This window comes from Anabrus simplex, chromosome 10, assembly GCF_040414725.1.
Source record: "Anabrus simplex isolate iqAnaSimp1 chromosome 10, ASM4041472v1, whole genome shotgun sequence".
In the NCBI taxonomy this organism is placed as follows: domain Eukaryota; kingdom Metazoa; phylum Arthropoda; class Insecta; order Orthoptera; family Tettigoniidae; genus Anabrus; species Anabrus simplex.
Window position 1 is genome coordinate 89,781,884 of NC_090274.1, and position 18,857 is coordinate 89,800,740.

Below are 18,857 nucleotides of genomic sequence, written 5' to 3' on the forward strand. Positions count from 1 at the left end.
GGATGCTATTGGTTTTATGTCCCACTAACTACTTGCACGGTTTTCGGGACGGCAAGGAGCCGGAATTTTGTCCCGCAGAGTTATTTTACGTGCCAGTAAATATACTGACACGAGGCTGACGTATTTGAGCACTGAGCTACTCAACCCGGCGGCTTTTTTTTCTTTAACCCGGCAGTGGTATCGCTATGAAATGTTTCGTGAGTGGTATCGTGGGGTATGTGGTACCCACTTAAACAATTTACTGTACAACACATTTAATGAACAACAAAGATATTATGAATAGTACACAGTGTCACTAGGATCTTCTTGAATTGACACAAAACAACAGAAACAAGAACCATCTCATTGTAACAGAGTAACAATGTCTTATAAAATATGTCACAATTCATACAAGGGAAAATTCAGCTCACACTTCCTCTTCTCCCACGACCTGAATACACTGTACACACATGGGCTTTATGTGTTCCATACACAAGGAAACATCACACTTAACACACCTATAACGGGATTTTCGGTCCTTGCCTCGTGGGCAGTAGTGACAGCGCCGCATTCCTGAGGTCTTCTTCGCTGCCGGTTCTCCTGCACTTGGCGTATTGGAACTACTGCTCTTGACTTTACTGGCTAATTCCCGCGGCAGATTCGTCAATTGTTGTCGTTTCTGAATCTGTCCTTGAAGGAGCTGCAGGGAAAGGTTCTTCAAAAATATCCTTCTTACAACTTCTTGTTTAGAGTTGGCCTCAAATACAATCTTTGCATTTACTCCTGCTACGTTCAGCATTGAGAAAAATACTGTGAGAGGCCATCTTCTGCTGTTTCTTGCAACATTATATGTTGCTGATAGTTCATCAACAACATCTACACCACCTTTAGTTGTGTTGTAGAATGTATTCATTTCAGGTTTGGCTTTCTCTCCTGTCGAAGCATCGATACTGGCATCGTGGTGCATTGTAGACTACATGAGTACAACTTTACCCTTTTTGGCTACATATGACACCAGTGCTGTGTTGCCTGAAAATCCAAACATACTTGAATATTCACGTCTATTACTTGTACTGAGGAAGTCAGGAGGGATTTCTCTCTTGTTACGCCGTAATGTTCCTACCAAAATTACTCTGTGCTTTTCTAGTAATGTCTGAGCTAAGCTGTAGCTTGTAAACCAATTGTCAGTGCTCAGATTCCTTCCTGAATTTGATATAGGGATTATCATGCGCTCGACCAGGTCTTGGACCTTGTTGCTCTGCTGGAATGGGCCTTTTGGTTGCTCGCCCACATATATTTCAAGCTTTGCGGTGTAAAACATCCTTGCGTCTACTAATGCAAATACCTTTATGCCATATTTGGCAGGTTTATTAGGCATATAGACCCGAAATGGGCAGTGTCCTCTGAAAGCCTCAACCTTCTCATCCAGTGTTACATACTCTCCCAAGGAATAGTGTTTTTCACAATTGGCAACAAAAGTTTCGAAAACTCACGAATATGGGTCATTTTATCCATTTCTTTTCTAGCAGCCCTTATTACAGGATCATCAAATCTCAGTTGGCGAAGCAAAAATCGGAAACGGTTTAGGCTCATGACAGACCTGAAAATTTCTATGCCTGTTCCATCAGTTGCCCACAGTTCTTCTAGATTTACATGATTGGCCCTCTTTGTACCAGCTAGATAGAGAATACCGAAAACTGCCATTATTTCACATTCATCTGTATCTCGCGTGACCGATTGACATGTACAATAATTCTGTCTCTGATTGAGTATTCTCTTATTAGTGCAGATTACAATTTTTTGCATTATATCTGCCGACATAAAAAGTGAGAAACATTCTAATGGTGTTTTCGCCCTTTTCGCATCTCCTACAACCCCTGGTAAGTGAGTTACAATATTGTGCCTACGCGTTCAAACGTTAGGTTGGGGGCACTCTTTTTTCCATTTCGTAATACCATCTTTCCCTAGAAAATAGTTTGTAGAATTATCTTCACGTTCGATTTCTGACTCGACACCGTCCAGTTCTGATTCACTGTCATGGTCACTAGTATATACAAAATCCGCATCATTGTCTGAATCGGAATCAACTGCTTCCTCCTCCTCTTCCAACCACTTCGCAATTCTGTTTGCATGATCAGCACGGAGATCCATCTGCAAGTTTTGAAATGAAAAAGAAGTGATAACTGAGCGCGATATCAGGGGCGATAAGTGAGTAAAGTTATTGAATGATACAAATGAGGATGTGGTTTTATTTTGGAACTCCGTTTTGGTCAAATATATTGTGTGAAATTCACTAAACCCTTACCTTGCATTTGTCCTGTTTTACGGACGCGAGTGGTATCGTGGGGTGTGAGATACCCGGCACACGTTCAGACTAGTCACAAAGAAAGCTCACTTGAAACTAATTCCCGGAAGTACGATTCATATGCTCTCAAGGTCGCTGCCTGCAGCTATACAAGTTTTGATTCTAGCAGCTCCCACCCTCTGTGAGAAACAAATGAAACTATGTCCACCTGGGTATGTCACACCCCACGATACCACTGCCAGGTTAAATAACTACTTAAGGGAACCGAATACCAACCTACAAAAAGGAATCTCCACCCATGTAGGCCTAACTTATCTAAAGAGAAACTGTGGATTTTAACAAGTTCATATAGGCTACCCCAACTTATAATTTAATTTAATACATAGCATATTATACACATGCATCCTAAAGCATTAATTAGGATTAAAAATTAAACTAAATAGGACTACGTAATATGTTTATTCGTTGTTATGGGTAAAAGACGTTGCCCATTCGTGACATTTTGCATATTGGCATCACCCCATAAACGCAGTAATTAAACCTGAGAGGACTTTTCCTATTTGTGAAACTCACAACTTTACTTTTTTCATCGGGTTTTTGCTTTTTCAGATTGAGGCTCGCAAATCAGCTGTTTTCAATCAGTAATGGCTACTATACCCCACTCAGATCGAGCAGGCAGTAACCCCACTATATCCGATCCCACCTTCAACGCCTACGCCCCTTCCTAATCAACACCAATAACCGAACACTGCCGAACCTTACCACGTGTAAAGCCCACCAGGTAAACGTCTGTATTGATAGTTAATAGTGCAGTAGTTAGCTGGAGGTAAATAAATTATACCGGGTTTGTATTTATACGGTCGAGGAACAACACACTGGTTATAAATTGGTGAGGAGCCCTATTCACTATTTCCGGTTTCGTTTCGAAGTGGTTGGCTTGTTGTTAATTAATGTTCAAATTAATTTGTTTTGCACTGTGTATCTCGGACATACTGCAGCTTTTTGTGCAGATTTATTCTGTGGATTGTGCTGTTTCACATAAGATTTTCTACTTCAGGTAATTGCAGTTTCGTACGTTTTACACCGCGTCCAAAGAAGTCTCAGTCTTGTAAATCTCCATAAGGAACTTTAAACACGTACTTTACGAGATAGAAACTAAGGTAAGCTTTATTGTTCAGTTCGTATTTAAACATAAAAGATCATCGGCAAGATAATTCTGATTTTCGGCCAAATGTAGGCTGTCTACATTAAATATATCTCAGCTACCATTCTAAGTGATAAAACATGCAAGTTTATTTTCCAACATGGTACCGAATTGATTTTGAATAGCCTGCTCATGCGCTGTAGTATACACTGGCACCAAAAAAGTATTGGCACACCTACAATTATATACAAATTCCACACTAATAACGTTGATTAAAATGTACAGTAGTAAATATAAGGTTCTTTGAGTAGCCTATAATTGGTTTCTCACAACAAAAATACATATCTACGAAACAAAATCAGTTGCTCTGCACATCAAAAAAGTATTGGCACACCTATACACAAATGAAGCTAAAGTCTCTGTAATTCACATAACTCAAGTCTTGTAGCCTGTGTGCATACCGTTGGCACTGATGACAGCTTGTAGACATCTTGGCATGGAGGGAACCATGTTGCGAGTTATCTCTCCTGAGATTTTTGACCATTCCTCCAAGAACACCGTCTGAAGCCCGCGCTTCCCCGTAGAACGACATTTTCAAACTTGTGATTCCAAAGGTGCTCTATTGGGTTAAGATCAGGGCTCTGTGTGAAGTGAAAACTCCTCATGGTGCATTATAGTAACCACTCCTGCTTTCGCAGAGCCGTATGTTTAGGGTCGTTGTCTTGTTGAAAGTAAAAGATGCCATGAAGACCCAGTTTCTGGGCACTGCTACATTAGTGGCCTCACAACACATCGGCATATTTACGATGATCCATGACACCTTCAATAATTGCCAAGAACCAACACCAGAAGTTCCCATGCATCCCCAAAGTACCATGCTTCCTCCCCCGTGTGTTACTGTTGGTAGGGCATGTTGTGATTGGAGCTCAGTATTTGGTTTGCACCACACTTCTATATTTCCATCAGATCCAAACAAGTTAAACTTGGTTTCATCAGAAAATATCACAGAATTCCAAAATTCAATCGATTTATTGAAATAAACTTTGGTGAACTGGAAGTGTTTTCTTCAGTTAACTTACAAGATAAATGGTATCTTTCTGGGAGATCTCACATGAATATCAGCTGTGTTCAAAACATTCCTAATACCTTGAGAAATGACCTTTTTGTTGGAAGTTGACTGGATGTCCGATACAATCGACCTTGCATTTTAAAGGGCTCTTTCAGTGTAAGACGAACTATGCTCCGACACTCCCCACATGTAAGAACACTTAGATGCCTAGATCTGCATTTATTGTCTGTTGTACCAGTCTCTTGAAACTTCTTGATGATTGCCTGCACTGCTGAATAAGTAAGAGAAAATTCTTTACCAATTTCACAGTAACTTTTACCCTGCAAATGCAAGAATACCACCTTGGTGCAGAACAACAGGGAATGCTCCGTCACCTTCGGATTCATCATGGCAAGAGAATGACCCTTACAATGGCGTCAGGCAAGCGACTGATCTGTTTGTCAACTCCGATTTCACAAATCTGGTACGTACGGTGCTGTCTGTAAAGCTCAATAACAAACAACGTAGTGTGCCAATACTTTTTTGAGAGGAATTAAACCGTAATGTAACAGAATACATGTGCTCTTGTTGTGTTTAGAAAATAGTTTAATATACAAATTATTTCCTTTATTTAGTAAGGGTTAATGGTATACATATAATGTTCCTAGTATTTGTAAAATTGTATTAGATGCGAAGAAGTATCTGTGCCAATGCTTTTTGGTGGCAGTGTACATGCTGTTCCAACAGAAATTCAGAACTGCTTCTGAACTGTGAGCTCTCAATTCATGCTGTTCTACTTCATTCAGAACCATTTCAGAGGCAATGCCAGCAGTGCGTGTTCAATACCAGGGACTGCTTGTTCTATACATGCACATTTGATTCGACCAGTAAATGGTGTGATTACATGCCGTACTTCTCATTGGAACAGTGATTTTTAAGGCTTTAAAACAATTCGTAGAAGGTGTTTATACAGTTCACAAATGCATTTACTAATTTCAACACACCATTGTTAACAGTCAGTTCTGGAAGCATTCTGATTCATGTATGCTCATTAAAGTAATTTTGATAGTGTTCATAGCCAGTTTGGAACTGTTGTAACGAAGGAGTTCATAACCAGTTTGAAGCTTTTTGTTGTAATGGACATACAGTATATATTGTAGCAAAATCAGTATTGATTGCAACTTTTTGGATAAAGTAGCCAATGAGTACCTGGCTATCCTGTATCAAATAATTTGTTTAATCAATAAGGAATCTGGCTAAACTACTACTGAATTCAACATATTGTATGTTATCTCTTAAAGGGGCTGCTAGCCCGTGAGTAATGTGCGTTGAGAGAAGTCCTACGGCTATATCTGTGTAAGAAACTGGCTTATTAAAATACGTGTGGCACAGGGCTTACCCACAATTGTCATTAACATCCAGGATAATTTGCAAGTGTTATTAATAAGACTGGGTTCACCACTTATTATCTGAAGGTTTGTGGTTTGAAAACAAAACTGAATGTACTATATCAGAACATTCCTAATAGTGACTTTCAAATTTTATATTGTATCTGAATCACCACTGGACTCTAGTGTAAAGAGAGTGAGTTTTATATTGAGCAGTACAAAAGTTACACAGCCAATATAGCTAGTGGAGGGACAGGGCGTGGTAATTGTGTCTTCACAGTGGCTAAAAGCGGATCATTTTCCCTGCAAGTTGAGCAAGAAAAGATTAGTTTTGAAGATTTGTTTGTAGAATGTCTTTTTTTTGTTACAGTTCACTTTACTTTGCACTGACACAGATATCACTCATGGTAATGATGGGATAGGAAAGGGCTAGGAGTGCGAAGGAAGTCAGAGCCCTAGATACTGTTTTCTGTATTTCCCATTTTCACACCAAAGAAATGCTGGGACTCTACCTCATTCAAGACCAGATTCACTTGCTTTGCACTCCTAGCCTTAATGCCATAAGTCCTATCGGTGTCAGTATGATATAAACAAATCATGAAAAAAGAAGGTACATCAAACCAGTCATTAGACTCCCAGTGTAGTGGGTGATATGTAAGTTGCATAGTCACAGGCTTTTCACATGTGGTGTGCAAATGAATCCCATTCCTTGGGTGTGGGATGTTCTTTCATTGAAAATGTTTATCCCTGAGGTTCAGTTTCCAGGTAAAACTGGAGGTCCTGTGGCTATGAACACAATTTCATGTCACCTAAAATTACAGGCTTGACTACAAAACAGCAATAATACTTTGGTTTATTTTCCGGGTTGAAATGTGTTGCTGTTGTCTGTACATCACGTACAGTTTGCCAAAGTTTTGAGTACATTGCAGTATTCTTTGTCTAGGCGACTGAAATACCCGTACTCCATCCGAAGTAGTCAGTCTCCAAGGCAGCAGTCACAAGTATAAGTGTGGCCCTGACCTTGGTCTATTATATGCTAGCCTTCCTGGCTGACATAAACCTCTGGCTGTCTCGTGAGAATTCTGGGAGGTATGTGTAACAGCCTGGTAGTGGGGGCTTAGGCGCGCTGTTATGTAATTGGGGTTTCGGCCTGTGTGTTTACATAACAGCGCGGGCAATCCCCCACTACCTGGCTTTTACACATACCTTCCAGAATTCTCACGAGACAGCCAGAGGCTTATGTCAGCCAGAAATGCTAGGATATAAAAGACTAAGGTCAGGGCCACTCTTGCAGTTGTGACTGCTGCCTGGAAGACTGACTCATCACTATTTCAGTCGCCTTGGCAAAGAATACTGCAATGTATTTGAAACATCGGCAAACTGCATGGGATGTATTGCCAACAACACGGTTCAACCCGGAAATATAAACTAAATAATTCTTCACACCATGGAAGCTTCACCTCTAAGATAGCAATAATAGTGTTTGTTGGTCATGTTTTAGTGCAAGGTCTGTGGAAATAATCTACATCCCAAAGCTGTCTATACCTTCGCACACTATTTAAAATGGATTTGGAAATAAAGGTCAAAGAGGAACCAATCTTCTTTGAGGAAACTTCAATTACTTCATGCGTAAGTATCATTCCAGGTAACTATATAGTGATTACAATCAAACCCTTAGCAGTCATCTGAATTTCACTGGTTAAATAACTCTACTTGTAACTGATGTTCAGGAGATATATGAGAATCGTGCTGTCTACTCATCTTTTCTACAGATTAAAAATGTTTTATAACATTGATGTTCAACTTTGATAATTTGATTGTCCACTGTCACAATACTCTTAAATCTTTATGAAGTGTTGCTTTTGAGATTGCACAGGTGGATAAATCTAGGGGAGTACTATACGTATTTGCTGTTAGGGTGAGGAATTTACAGGGCACATGTGGATAGTGAGATGGTTAAATATTCCATTGAAATGAAGTGAAAAGTAATCTTATACTGCATTTAAAAACCAGTTAATGGCAAGATAGTTACCACTATTTTTCCACCATGATATTACAACACTGATATCACCTGACCTGATTGTGTGGCTGTAGGTACTGCAGCAGCTTTATTTATTATTTTTTAATGATATATGTTCAGGGCATCGACCTATAGAAATCTTTTGCCAATACTTGCACCATGTAATATGAACCTGCGTGTAATTGGAATGGAGGAAGTGTGGAGTGTTGAATGTGAGGAAAGGAACGTTAAGGATGACACAAACACCCAGTCTCCAGGACAGGTATATTAAACATTTACAATGAAAAACCCCTGACCCAGCAGGGAATCAAAACTGGGACCATCCGGTGACAGGCGGACACGTTGCCCCTTAAATCATGGGGCCAGCTTTATTAATGTTCTATGAAATCTAGCATAACTGAAGGAATGTTGTAACAACCTTATTATTGTTATCTTTTTAGAAACAATTTCCCGCAGGATTTCATTAATTTCGTTTAGGAGCAAGTCTAGAGGTTTAGAGTGATTGGGCAGGCCATTATGTTAATATGATAAAAGAATTGTAGTAAATATTAGTTCAGCTACAGTGCTATCCCTTAGACCTCTGAATGGGTGAAGTGCCCTGCCATGTTTACAGACCAAAAACCTAACATAACCTAGATATGGTGTAATTACATACTGTAAAGCTGTTTAGTTAAATGATCAATCGTTATTTTCGCCATAATTACATCGGAGTCTGTTAATACGAATGCCATGAGGGGAATAAATATAAATTTTCTGATATCCGTTCAACTCTGCACTAGTTGGAGAAGAAACTGGTAGGACAGGATAAATTGACATGGAAAGCTGCATCATTCTAGTCCATGGACTGATGAACCATGCATATTAGTAATGACTGTAATCTATATTTATAAACTGTAACAACTGTGCATCTGCATATTTATTATTGTGGCAGCATTTTCTTTTAATTATCCATTTCAGATGTAATAATGATACCTAAATATTTTTAGCTTATGGGTCTTGCCTTTCTTTTTGTTGTTGTTTGAGTTTTTGTAACTGAAAAATACTGGATGTATATGAACCCACATTTAGAATCCTCTTATCCATGGATTGTTTTTAGGTTCAATATCATTTCAGCATCCTTGAATTAACTGGAGATTTATGTGAAGACTTAAACAGTGATTTTACTCTGCCAAAAAATATACATGGCAACCTAATTTGAAATCTACCAACCTTACTGGAAATCTATTTGTAAAACTTTCTGCTCATGTACACTATTTTTGATAGAAGGATTAATGATGGAGATATCTTTTCAGTATGCCTTACAGTCTTAATTCCTAAAGCACATAGCCTGTGAGAAACTTTCTTTCTACCTGAGAGGAACTTCACATTTATTGTAAATCACTTAGATTTAATCAGTTTTTATATTCACATGAAACAGTAAACGTGCCACCAGACAACACAGCATCACACTCATCATATTAATTATCCTGAATAATTTTCTCAGTCATAGAACACAGTCTTTCTTCTGCTACTTTGCTGTGTCATATATTACTTGCAATCCCTATTGTTTCTCAACTTCTGTGTCAAGAGAGCAATGATGTTGGTGAAATTGTTTTTAAGGAATAGGAAAGGATCATAGATATACTCCATTATCATAAAGCAGCAGGAATAAATGTAATTAGACCTGAAATTGCGAAGTATAGTGGGAAGGAAGGGTTGGAAAGCCTTCATAAAATAAGTTTATCATGGAGTGTTAATAAGGTACCTTCAGATTGGATGGAAGCTGTAATTGCACCTACCTATAAGCAGGCAAAGTGGAAGGATTGCAACGATTATCAACGTATCTTAATAATCACTATACCAGGCAAGGTGGGATCAGGATAACTTATTCAAAATTTAGAAGTAACAGACATGAAAGTAGCAAGAATGATTGCTGGTAAAAACAGGTGGGAACAATGGCAGGAGGGTACTTGTTATTAAGAAATAAGCCTAAATTAGGAATGAACCCTATGGATTGAGCTGTAGTCTTGAGGCGTTGGTGGGTATTATGTGAGGCGAATGGAGCAAGATAGGTTAACTAGGAGAATGATGGTGTTGGTCATGGAGGGTAAGAGGAATACAGGGAGACCAAGGTGGTGATGATTAGACTCAGTTTCTAATGATATAAAGATAAGACATGTAGAACTAGTTGGAAATGGGGGATTATTGTGGTGATTAGTACATTCACAGAGGCTTGCTGACTGAACACCAAAAAGTATAACAGTCTATAATGAATGTGCATGTATGTATGTATCTATTCCTTTTCATAATGTGCTCATGGATAACAATTGCATTAGCGCAGTGTCCTTGTTTGCCACTGTTGGCAGCATGGTCTGAAGTTATCTGGAAGATATCTCTGTTCTTTATGCAGTACAAAATACTAAATGCATTCTTACATAAAATCATCAGTTTATTGCCTTATTACAAGATACTCAAAAATGCTACCTGATTTGATTGTTGGTTCACTTTTAGTTTACTCCTTGATGGTGATTTTTGATCAGTCAGCCCCATTAAGGAAGAGTCTTGCTATTAGAATAAAGAATGAAACAAAATTTTCATGCAATGGTCCTTCTCATCTAAATTTTTCCATTCAGAATATTGATGATGATAATAAACAGGCAAGAAGTGGACTGATGAAAGAAAGGAGGCTCACAGAACGAGAATGTGTGAATACTGGGGAAGAATTAAAGCTCAAGGATGCAAACGGTTGAAATAACATGGTCCACAGCAGGCTAAAACGAAGAAGGAAGGAGAATAATTGTGGCTGTTGCAAATTTTTTGAACTGACTCCTATAGAAAAACATGAATTTCTAAGCACTGTGGCAAAGAACAATAACTGCATCATATCTTCCATATTGTGCAATTCAACCATAATGATAAGTAAAGGATGTGTTTCATGTAGGCTCATTACACTGCACCACTCCACATGTGTCAGTGCTTGTGCACTACAAAATAATTATACCTTTATTGGGCTCTATTGGCTCCTCATATACAATACAAGATTAAAATTGCATTAGTGCAGTCTGTGTTTTTGCTCATTGTATCAGCGAAGTGACCTGGAAGTTTGTGTTGATTAGGAGCATGTAATAAAGTCTTGTAGGTATATAATTCAGTAACGCCAGTGCGGATATGAAGCTGATATTATGTAACACTGCAAAAGACGCAAATACTGCACATATTTAATTGATTTAGAGGTATATTTTACACACTATTAAGTTAAAAGAAGATATATGATGGTTCAACCATTCAGTACTATTAAAGTAAGAAATGCCGGGCTGAGTGGCTCAAACGGTTAAGGCGCTGGCCTTCTAACCCCAACTTGGCTGGTTCGATCCTGGCTCAGTCCGGTGTTATTTGAAGGTGCTCAAATATGACAGACCCGTGTCAGTAGATTTTTTGGCACGTAAAAGAACTCCTGCGGGACCAAATTCCAGCACCTCAGCATCTCCGAAGACCTTAAAAAAGTAGTTAGTGGGACGTAAAATAAATAACATTATTATTATTAAATAAGAAATGTAATTTTTGCACTCCTACATAATTATAATTGGTACTGGTTTTGACCATTATTCTTGGCCATCATCAGCCAATCGCAAATAAGTATAAAAGACAATGCTCAGATAAATAAAATGTGAAGTTTAAAAAATTCCATCAGTTGCTGTTTGTGAAGCACTAAAGCACTTTAGGGAGCACTGTGTGTTGAAATTTCAGCCAATTGCAAATGAGTATACAAGGCAAACAAAAAGCAAAGGCAAAACAGGTAAACAAAATGTGAAGTTTAAAAAATTCCATCAGATGCTGTCTAAGAAGCACCATAACAATTTCGGGAGCACTGTGTATTGGAAATTCAATGTTATGAAGAAGTCTAGGATCAAATATGTATTTTCAGTTGTAGTTCACGAAGTACACACATGTCTTGCTACTCTTCAAGAACTTGCTCCATACTACATTTACGTATTTGATCTACGGCTTCTTCATGATTTTGGAACTATCAACAAGCAGTGCTGATCCCAAAAATCATATAGGGTCATACGGCTGTGAGCTTGTATTGGGGAAGTAGTGGGTCAAACTCACTGTTGGCAGCCCTGAAGATCATTTTCCATGGTTTCCTGTTTTCATGCCAGGCAAATGCTGGGGCTGCACCTTAATTAAGGCCATAATCACTTGCAATATCCCTGTCAGTGGACCATTTGTACTCGTGCCTTCACAAGGAACACTGATGTCAGGCACACAGAGGCCCTCTATGACATTGTAGATAACCTATTGGAATAATTGTTTGTATTTTCTGTGTTATTTAGGGCTTATGTCCTTGATGACTTCCATATGAGGTGGCCTGCCCTAATCCATCTCTGGTGAGATACTGTGTGCTCAATACCTGTTGTCTTCTGGATTTGCCCAGAACAAGTTTGTCACTTGTATTTTGGGTCTCAGTCTCATCCTTGCCTCTTACAATATGAAAGTGACTGAAGTATGAGCAGTATGGGTAACACCATTCCTAATACTGCCAGATCCTATAGGAAAATTTGTGAAATAGTTGGTCTGTGTGCACAGTTCAGTGTGAGCATGAAAGACTGGTAAGTAATAGCACTGTCTGGCTGGAAGAGGAAAGCAATGGATAACTGCCTTACTCTTCATTTCCTTAGTTTGCCTCCTCAGTGACACCTAGCTCTCTATGGCAGCTGATGGTAAAGCTGTTGAAGTCCTACTCTGCCTTCAGGCTGAGCACTTCATATACAAGAGGAAATATGGAAGCTACATTTTCCTGCTGAGTTTTATTTCCTGGTACAGGATGTGAAACATAACAGTGATAAATTATGAAGTTCTTAATATTTCAGAATTGGTTTATTTATAATGAGCAGATTATTTGTATGTCTGTACATATTTGTGTTCATTCAGTGTTATTTTGGAAGGTTAGACATTAAATAATTGTTCTACTCTTCAAAAATAACTCTGAGCATTCAAACATGACATGCCTCCACTTCTGAAGGTCCCTTAGTTGTCGTGATTTTATGGATACTCGACATAAAGATTTTCTGACAGGTGATAATGATGTTTTGAAACTGAAACTGTCGCATTTACTAGCAAATGATGAATTGTTAACACTCATGTATAAATACATTTCTGGATATTTCTTAACTGTTCCACAGGACAATTACAAAATTATATCAGAAGAGATGCATTTGAAAGAAGAACCAAAATCAGAGTTAGCAGTGCCAAGAGAAACACAGGTAAACACATTTGAATTAATCTGATATTTTGAAGACTTTTTCTGATAATGAAAATTGTAACAAACTTCTGAATAGACTTCATTGAGCAATTCATCATTTTAAAGCAGATATTTTGCAGATCCTTGGAAAGATGTATAGGGAGATTTCCAATATTTTGAAACGATTTTCATATTTTCTTCATGTAGTTCAAAATATTATGCTAGGTAATACATAGCAGCTATTATTGTTCAAACTCCCTCCACTGCATTTCATCTGGCGGCTGGTTTCTTCACTGTTACCGCTGCTACCTTATCCTAACCACATTTAGCCTATGAGCATGGCTATCTTCCTTTTGTCATGTGCCAAAAAGCTCCAACCCATTCTTCAAAATATTGATCCGAGATGTCCGTCTTCTTCTAAGTCTTCTTTTGCCTAATTTTTTTCCTCAAAACATTACTCATAACAGATTGTCCATTTTAGGAGTCCTCATAATGTGATACATGTGTTTCAGACTCATGAGTTAAATTGTCTTGATAAGTTGAGGTCGACAGATGGTTGTTTGTGGCACCCCACTCTCCAGCATTTGATTTCAGCACAATTGTCATATGTTACTCCCTCGATATACCATAATTTTTCAACCTGTCAGCCTGTATATTGTACATGAGAAAAATTTCTAACGGTGTAGGTTACTTTTTTACATTGCTTTTGTTGTGTTGAGGTCAAAGTCACAATCTTTGGGTACAGCTTTTGCAAATTGTGGGGAATACTCATTTAAGTGCAGGACACAAAGTCACTGTATAAGAAGGTGACAAGGACTAGGTTCAAGCATACATAGGAGGGTATAAGTCAGGATATTGTATAATGTATGCCTTATGAAACATACAATCTCATCATAAATTATAGTATTCCTGTTAAGAAGCCTTTCACAAATACTTCCAATAATTACACACGTAACTGCACATTACACATAACTCGGTATGTTAATCACTTGATGGAAGACTATGGATCATTCACTGTCACTATATCTAGTCATACTAAAGCTCTTAGAGAGTGCCCCTCCCACTGCTTCATCATATTATGTATCCATGCCTATTTCACTTCTGCTGGGAGTGTCTGTGATTTTGTTATGAGTTTCTCTTGTGGTTTCAGTATTGTTTCCATTACTGTCACTATTTCAGTCCATTTCACTTCCCACGTTTCTGTTTACCGTGGTCCAATAAACCTTTGCATGAAATTACTGATCTTCAAATTTATTTACGTGCTCACAAATTTTAATTCCAGTCCTCATTTGTATTAGAAGCAATTTGTTCACCATAAATTATAGTGATGCTTCCATTCTGAACACCACATTTTGTTCAAAAATGCCATTCTGGACACTTGCCCATATCAACTTAATGGGACTCAATTCTGCGTGATATGGAGAAAGGTGTAATACAGTATGACCATGTTTGGCTTAAAGACAGTCTATTTTATAAGTGCACTTGACTGGCTTTTTCATCATGCTTAATGAATATAACCAGGTTCTCAGCATGTCTTCTTGGAAACGAATTGCAGTCTCTGTTAACCAGGACACAATTTCTCAATTGTTATTGTTTGAGAGTCATAAGTCCAAAGATTGGTTTGATGCAGCTATTCATGTGCCCCTATCCTGTGGTGTCCTATTCATCTCTAGATAACTACTACATACTACATCTGCTCTGATCTGCTTGTCATATTCATATCGTCTTCTACCCCTACTGTTCATACTGACTACACTTCCCTCAAAAACCAACTGAACATGTCCTGGGTGTCTTAAGATATGTCCAATCATTCTATCTCTTCTTGTCAAATTTAGCCAAATTGATCTCTCACCAATTTCATTCTGTATCTCTTCGTTCATGATTCGGTCTTTCCAGCTCATTTACAACATTCATATTTATCCCTATATTTCAGGAGATTCTACCATTCTTTCCTGAACTAGTTATCGTCCATGTTAGTCTTCCGTACACCACCATGCTGCAGACATATATGTTCAGAAACAACTATGTAATCCGTTTATCACTGTTCGAAAGGTGCAAATTTGTTTTCTGAAGTAAGGCCTTCCTTGCTTGTGCTAGCCTGCAGTCTGCATTTTATATTCTCATTACTTCTGCTGTCATTAGTTTATTTACTACCCAAGTAACAATAATCATCTACTACCTTTAGAAGTTCATTTCCTAATCTAATCTTTCCTACATCAGCTGACTTCGTTCTACTGCACTCCATTACTTTCCTTTGGGATTTATTTATTTTGATCTTATACTCCTTCCTTAAGACTCTGTCTGTAACATTCAACTGTTTCTCCAGATCTTCTGCAAACTGAGATAAAATAACAATATCATGAGCAAACTTCAGAGATTTTATTTCTTCTCCTTTGATTGCGATACCCTTTCCAAATTCCTCTTTGATTTTCTTTACTGCCTCTTACTTCTATATGAATGTTTTAAAGGAGGGGGGACATCCAGTCCTGCCTCACTCCCATGTGGAATACTGCTGCTTTCTGAAGGTCTTCGATTCTTATCACAGAGGCAGATTTTTGTGCAGATTGTAAATTAAACTTCTTTCTGGGTATCTGATAATGAATGCCTTTTGTTGTTCTACGGACACTATGTATGTATGCTTGTCCTCCTTAATTCAATCCTCTAAAATCAGATGTAAAGTCAGGATTGCCTCACGTGTTATTACATTTCCTGTATAGCCAAATTGATGTCCTCCAACTCAGTGTGAAATTGTCTTTCCATACAAAACTAATAGTGCGATAGTTTTCACACTTGTCAGCACCACTTTCGTGGGAATAGATATAACATCATTTGTCCTAAAATTGTATGGCAGTTCTCCTTTTCAATGCAAGTTGCACATTAAAGGGAATAACCTCACCATGCTAGTTTCCCTTGAGATGGTCAGTATTTCTGAGGATATGTCATCAGTTCCTGGTGCCTTGTTTATTCTTAGGTCTTTCAAAACTTCTCAAATTCTGACCTCAAAATTAGGACTCCCGTTTCATCAGCATCTTATTTTTCCAGAACCCTATCATCTACTTCTTTACCTTGATACTGGTGCTGGGTATGATCCTGCTATATTTCTGCTTTGTCTTTTTTTAAATCTGAGCTCTTGTTGAGGGGATTTGTTTGGATACAGTGGGAAAGATGCACATACGAAATGAGCCCAACCGTTGGACTGCAGTTTCATAGGATTATCAGCAAGCTGTTGCCTATGTTCCTCCATATCCAATCCATGGCCCATCACTACTCTTTCTTATGTAGTTTTCCTTTCCCCAACGACTTCCTTGATTTTCCTGCACGCAGTTTCTACCTTTCCTAGGACCTTGCATTTCTCTTTCAGCCTTTCTTCCAAAGATGGTTTTCTGTATTTTTCTACTTTTAAACCACGCAAATTCTCAAACTATACTTTTATTAACCCATTGGAACCTGACTAACATGCTGGGGCAGAAACCCGTGTCGTAATTTTGTATATTGAGGATTACATCTCAGGTTCATGAACTGTTTCTCGTGAATCGTCATGAAGCAGCTCTCCAGATGGAGTAGCCACCTCACTTCTGACAGTATTTTATGACTTTGGAGGGCCTAGAGGATGTTTCTTCCTTTCCCTTGAAAATGTCCCCATACATTTGCCGGAAGCTGCAGGTTTCTGTATTGATTGGGCGTTCTTTCTTTTGTGGTCCTAGGCAGGGGAGCAACATTCTGCCACAGTCGCTCGGCAAATGCTGTTTAATGCAGCCATCATGAATACAATGTATGTATTGACGATAGCCTTAATCAATAGATACAGCATTATCTTTTTATAACCCTTGATAGTATATCACGTTATGGGGAAACTTGCAAGGACTTGATCTTGATGATATACTGCATTAATTTTCCGGTTGTATCTTCGAATACCCTTGGGGTTTTTCACTACTTCCTCTCCTCCACCTCATTTTTTTTTTTAAATTTTCACATCAAAGTCCAAGTCCTTATCAACAGTTGAAAGTAAATGCACATTCTTTCTGTCTTTCCATTTTATGGCAAGAATACTATTAGCTGTCATACTAATAGCTTCACCTTTCGTCAGTTTTACTCTGTGGGACTCTGGAGGCCTGTTCTTTCCATTACAGCATACGGTACCCACAGCATGAATTCCATTCTCCAACAAGGTGTTAAAAAGTTCAGGAGAAACGTACCAGTTATCAACATAAAATATATGAGCTTGGTTCGAGTTAGCTTCCATTAGTTCTAACACTGCTGCTTTTTTCCTGGAATAACACCCTGTTTGCCTTGTCTGGTATATATTTTGAACTGGGAATGGTATCCAGAAGCACTTTCACTGAGTTTATAAATTTCAGTAACAAACTTGGCTTTTCTGGAAGGATTCTACTGCACAAATGGGAGTCCTAGAAATTTCATAACACTGTAATCAATGCCTGTATCTGTGTCAAGATTGTGAATATTCTGAAACTTTGTTTGCAAATAAGAAATAACTGGTGTGATTTTTCTTAGACGCTCATTCGGATCTGTAAACATGTCATCAGAGAAGTGCAGAAATCATGAAATTTGACAGAACAGTTCAAATGTCATAGTCTCTGAAAATATTTTACTTTCTGAACATTTCTTTTACACCAGCACAACTTGAGTTTAGGTCTTCTTACCCGACTCATGAGAATCATCAGAAAAAATATGCTTTTATCTCTTGAACCATGCAAGGATACCATTTACTGTTACATTTCAGATTTTTTCTCATCCAATTATTTGTCCATTTCTTACCCAACTCATGAGAATCATCAGAAAAAATATGCTTTTATCTCTTCAACCATGCAAGGATACCATTTACTGTTACATTTAAGATTTTTTCTCATCAAATTATTTGCCCAGAAAGCAGCATAGTCATTGGTTCCTATCGCAATCATTTCCCAGAACTCATCCCCAAGAATTTCTCAACACACATCTATTACACTCTTCTCAAAACAATGGCACTGAAACCAGAAACACCTGAGGATGGAATTGATTTTGATCTATTGGAAATGTTTTGTCATTTTCCATGTGGAAAATCTGTCTCGTAAAGCAGTCACGCCACCTCGGTCTTCGTTTACATCATTAATGCTGTCGTCATCACTAGAATCATTTTCCCTAACACTATCATAATTAGTTGTTGAAATAGCATAGTTTTGTGAAGAAAAATCATTCTCATTATCATTTTCTAACCACTTGAAAATATCTACATAATCATCAGCCATGTTTGTTTACTAACAAGCGCATAGCATTTCGTTTTTCATACAGTATACTGTTGTCTGGGAACTGTGGATTCCATTTACACTAGTGTCCAAAAGTTTAGCATAAGTTACGAGTAAGCAGGGCAACAGGAAATAGACCGCAAATCGAATACATATGCACCTATTCAAAGATATAAACTACAATACAATTCATATAAGATGAGTAAGATGTTTTCCAACAATCGGGAAAGGCTCGTATCAGAGCCAATCATTATAATTATTTCTGTAAACATAGAAGGATTATCAGCGTGTAAAGAGACTTATTACACAACCTTTGTTGTATCCAGAAATGTGATTTATTATATGTTCAGGTAACACACAGGGACATTCATCAACGGCGCTCTAAGATCCGGGGAATGAAATTAATGGCCGGAAGACCTCACGGCCAGTACGGTAGTGCCATCTTCGCCAAGCCAGATCTTAAGATTCTTACGACTTCCATCATAGAGCAAAATAACATTGAAATAAAT

General features: G+C 38.2%; 1 protein-coding gene across 1 annotated transcript in view; it reads left to right on the forward strand.

Annotated features, from left to right (window-relative positions):
- The first annotated feature begins 3,312 nt into the window (after positions 1 to 3,312).
- Positions 3,313 to 18,857, forward strand: part of LOC136881991 (uncharacterized) — a 171,944-nt gene continuing 156,399 nt past the window's right edge. The window contains exons 1-3 of the mRNA XM_068229349.1: positions 3,313 to 3,341; positions 7,366 to 7,493; positions 13,047 to 13,127. The gene's annotated coding sequence lies outside the window, so the exon portion shown is untranslated. The remainder of the gene's footprint in view (positions 3,342 to 7,365; positions 7,494 to 13,046; positions 13,128 to 18,857) is intronic.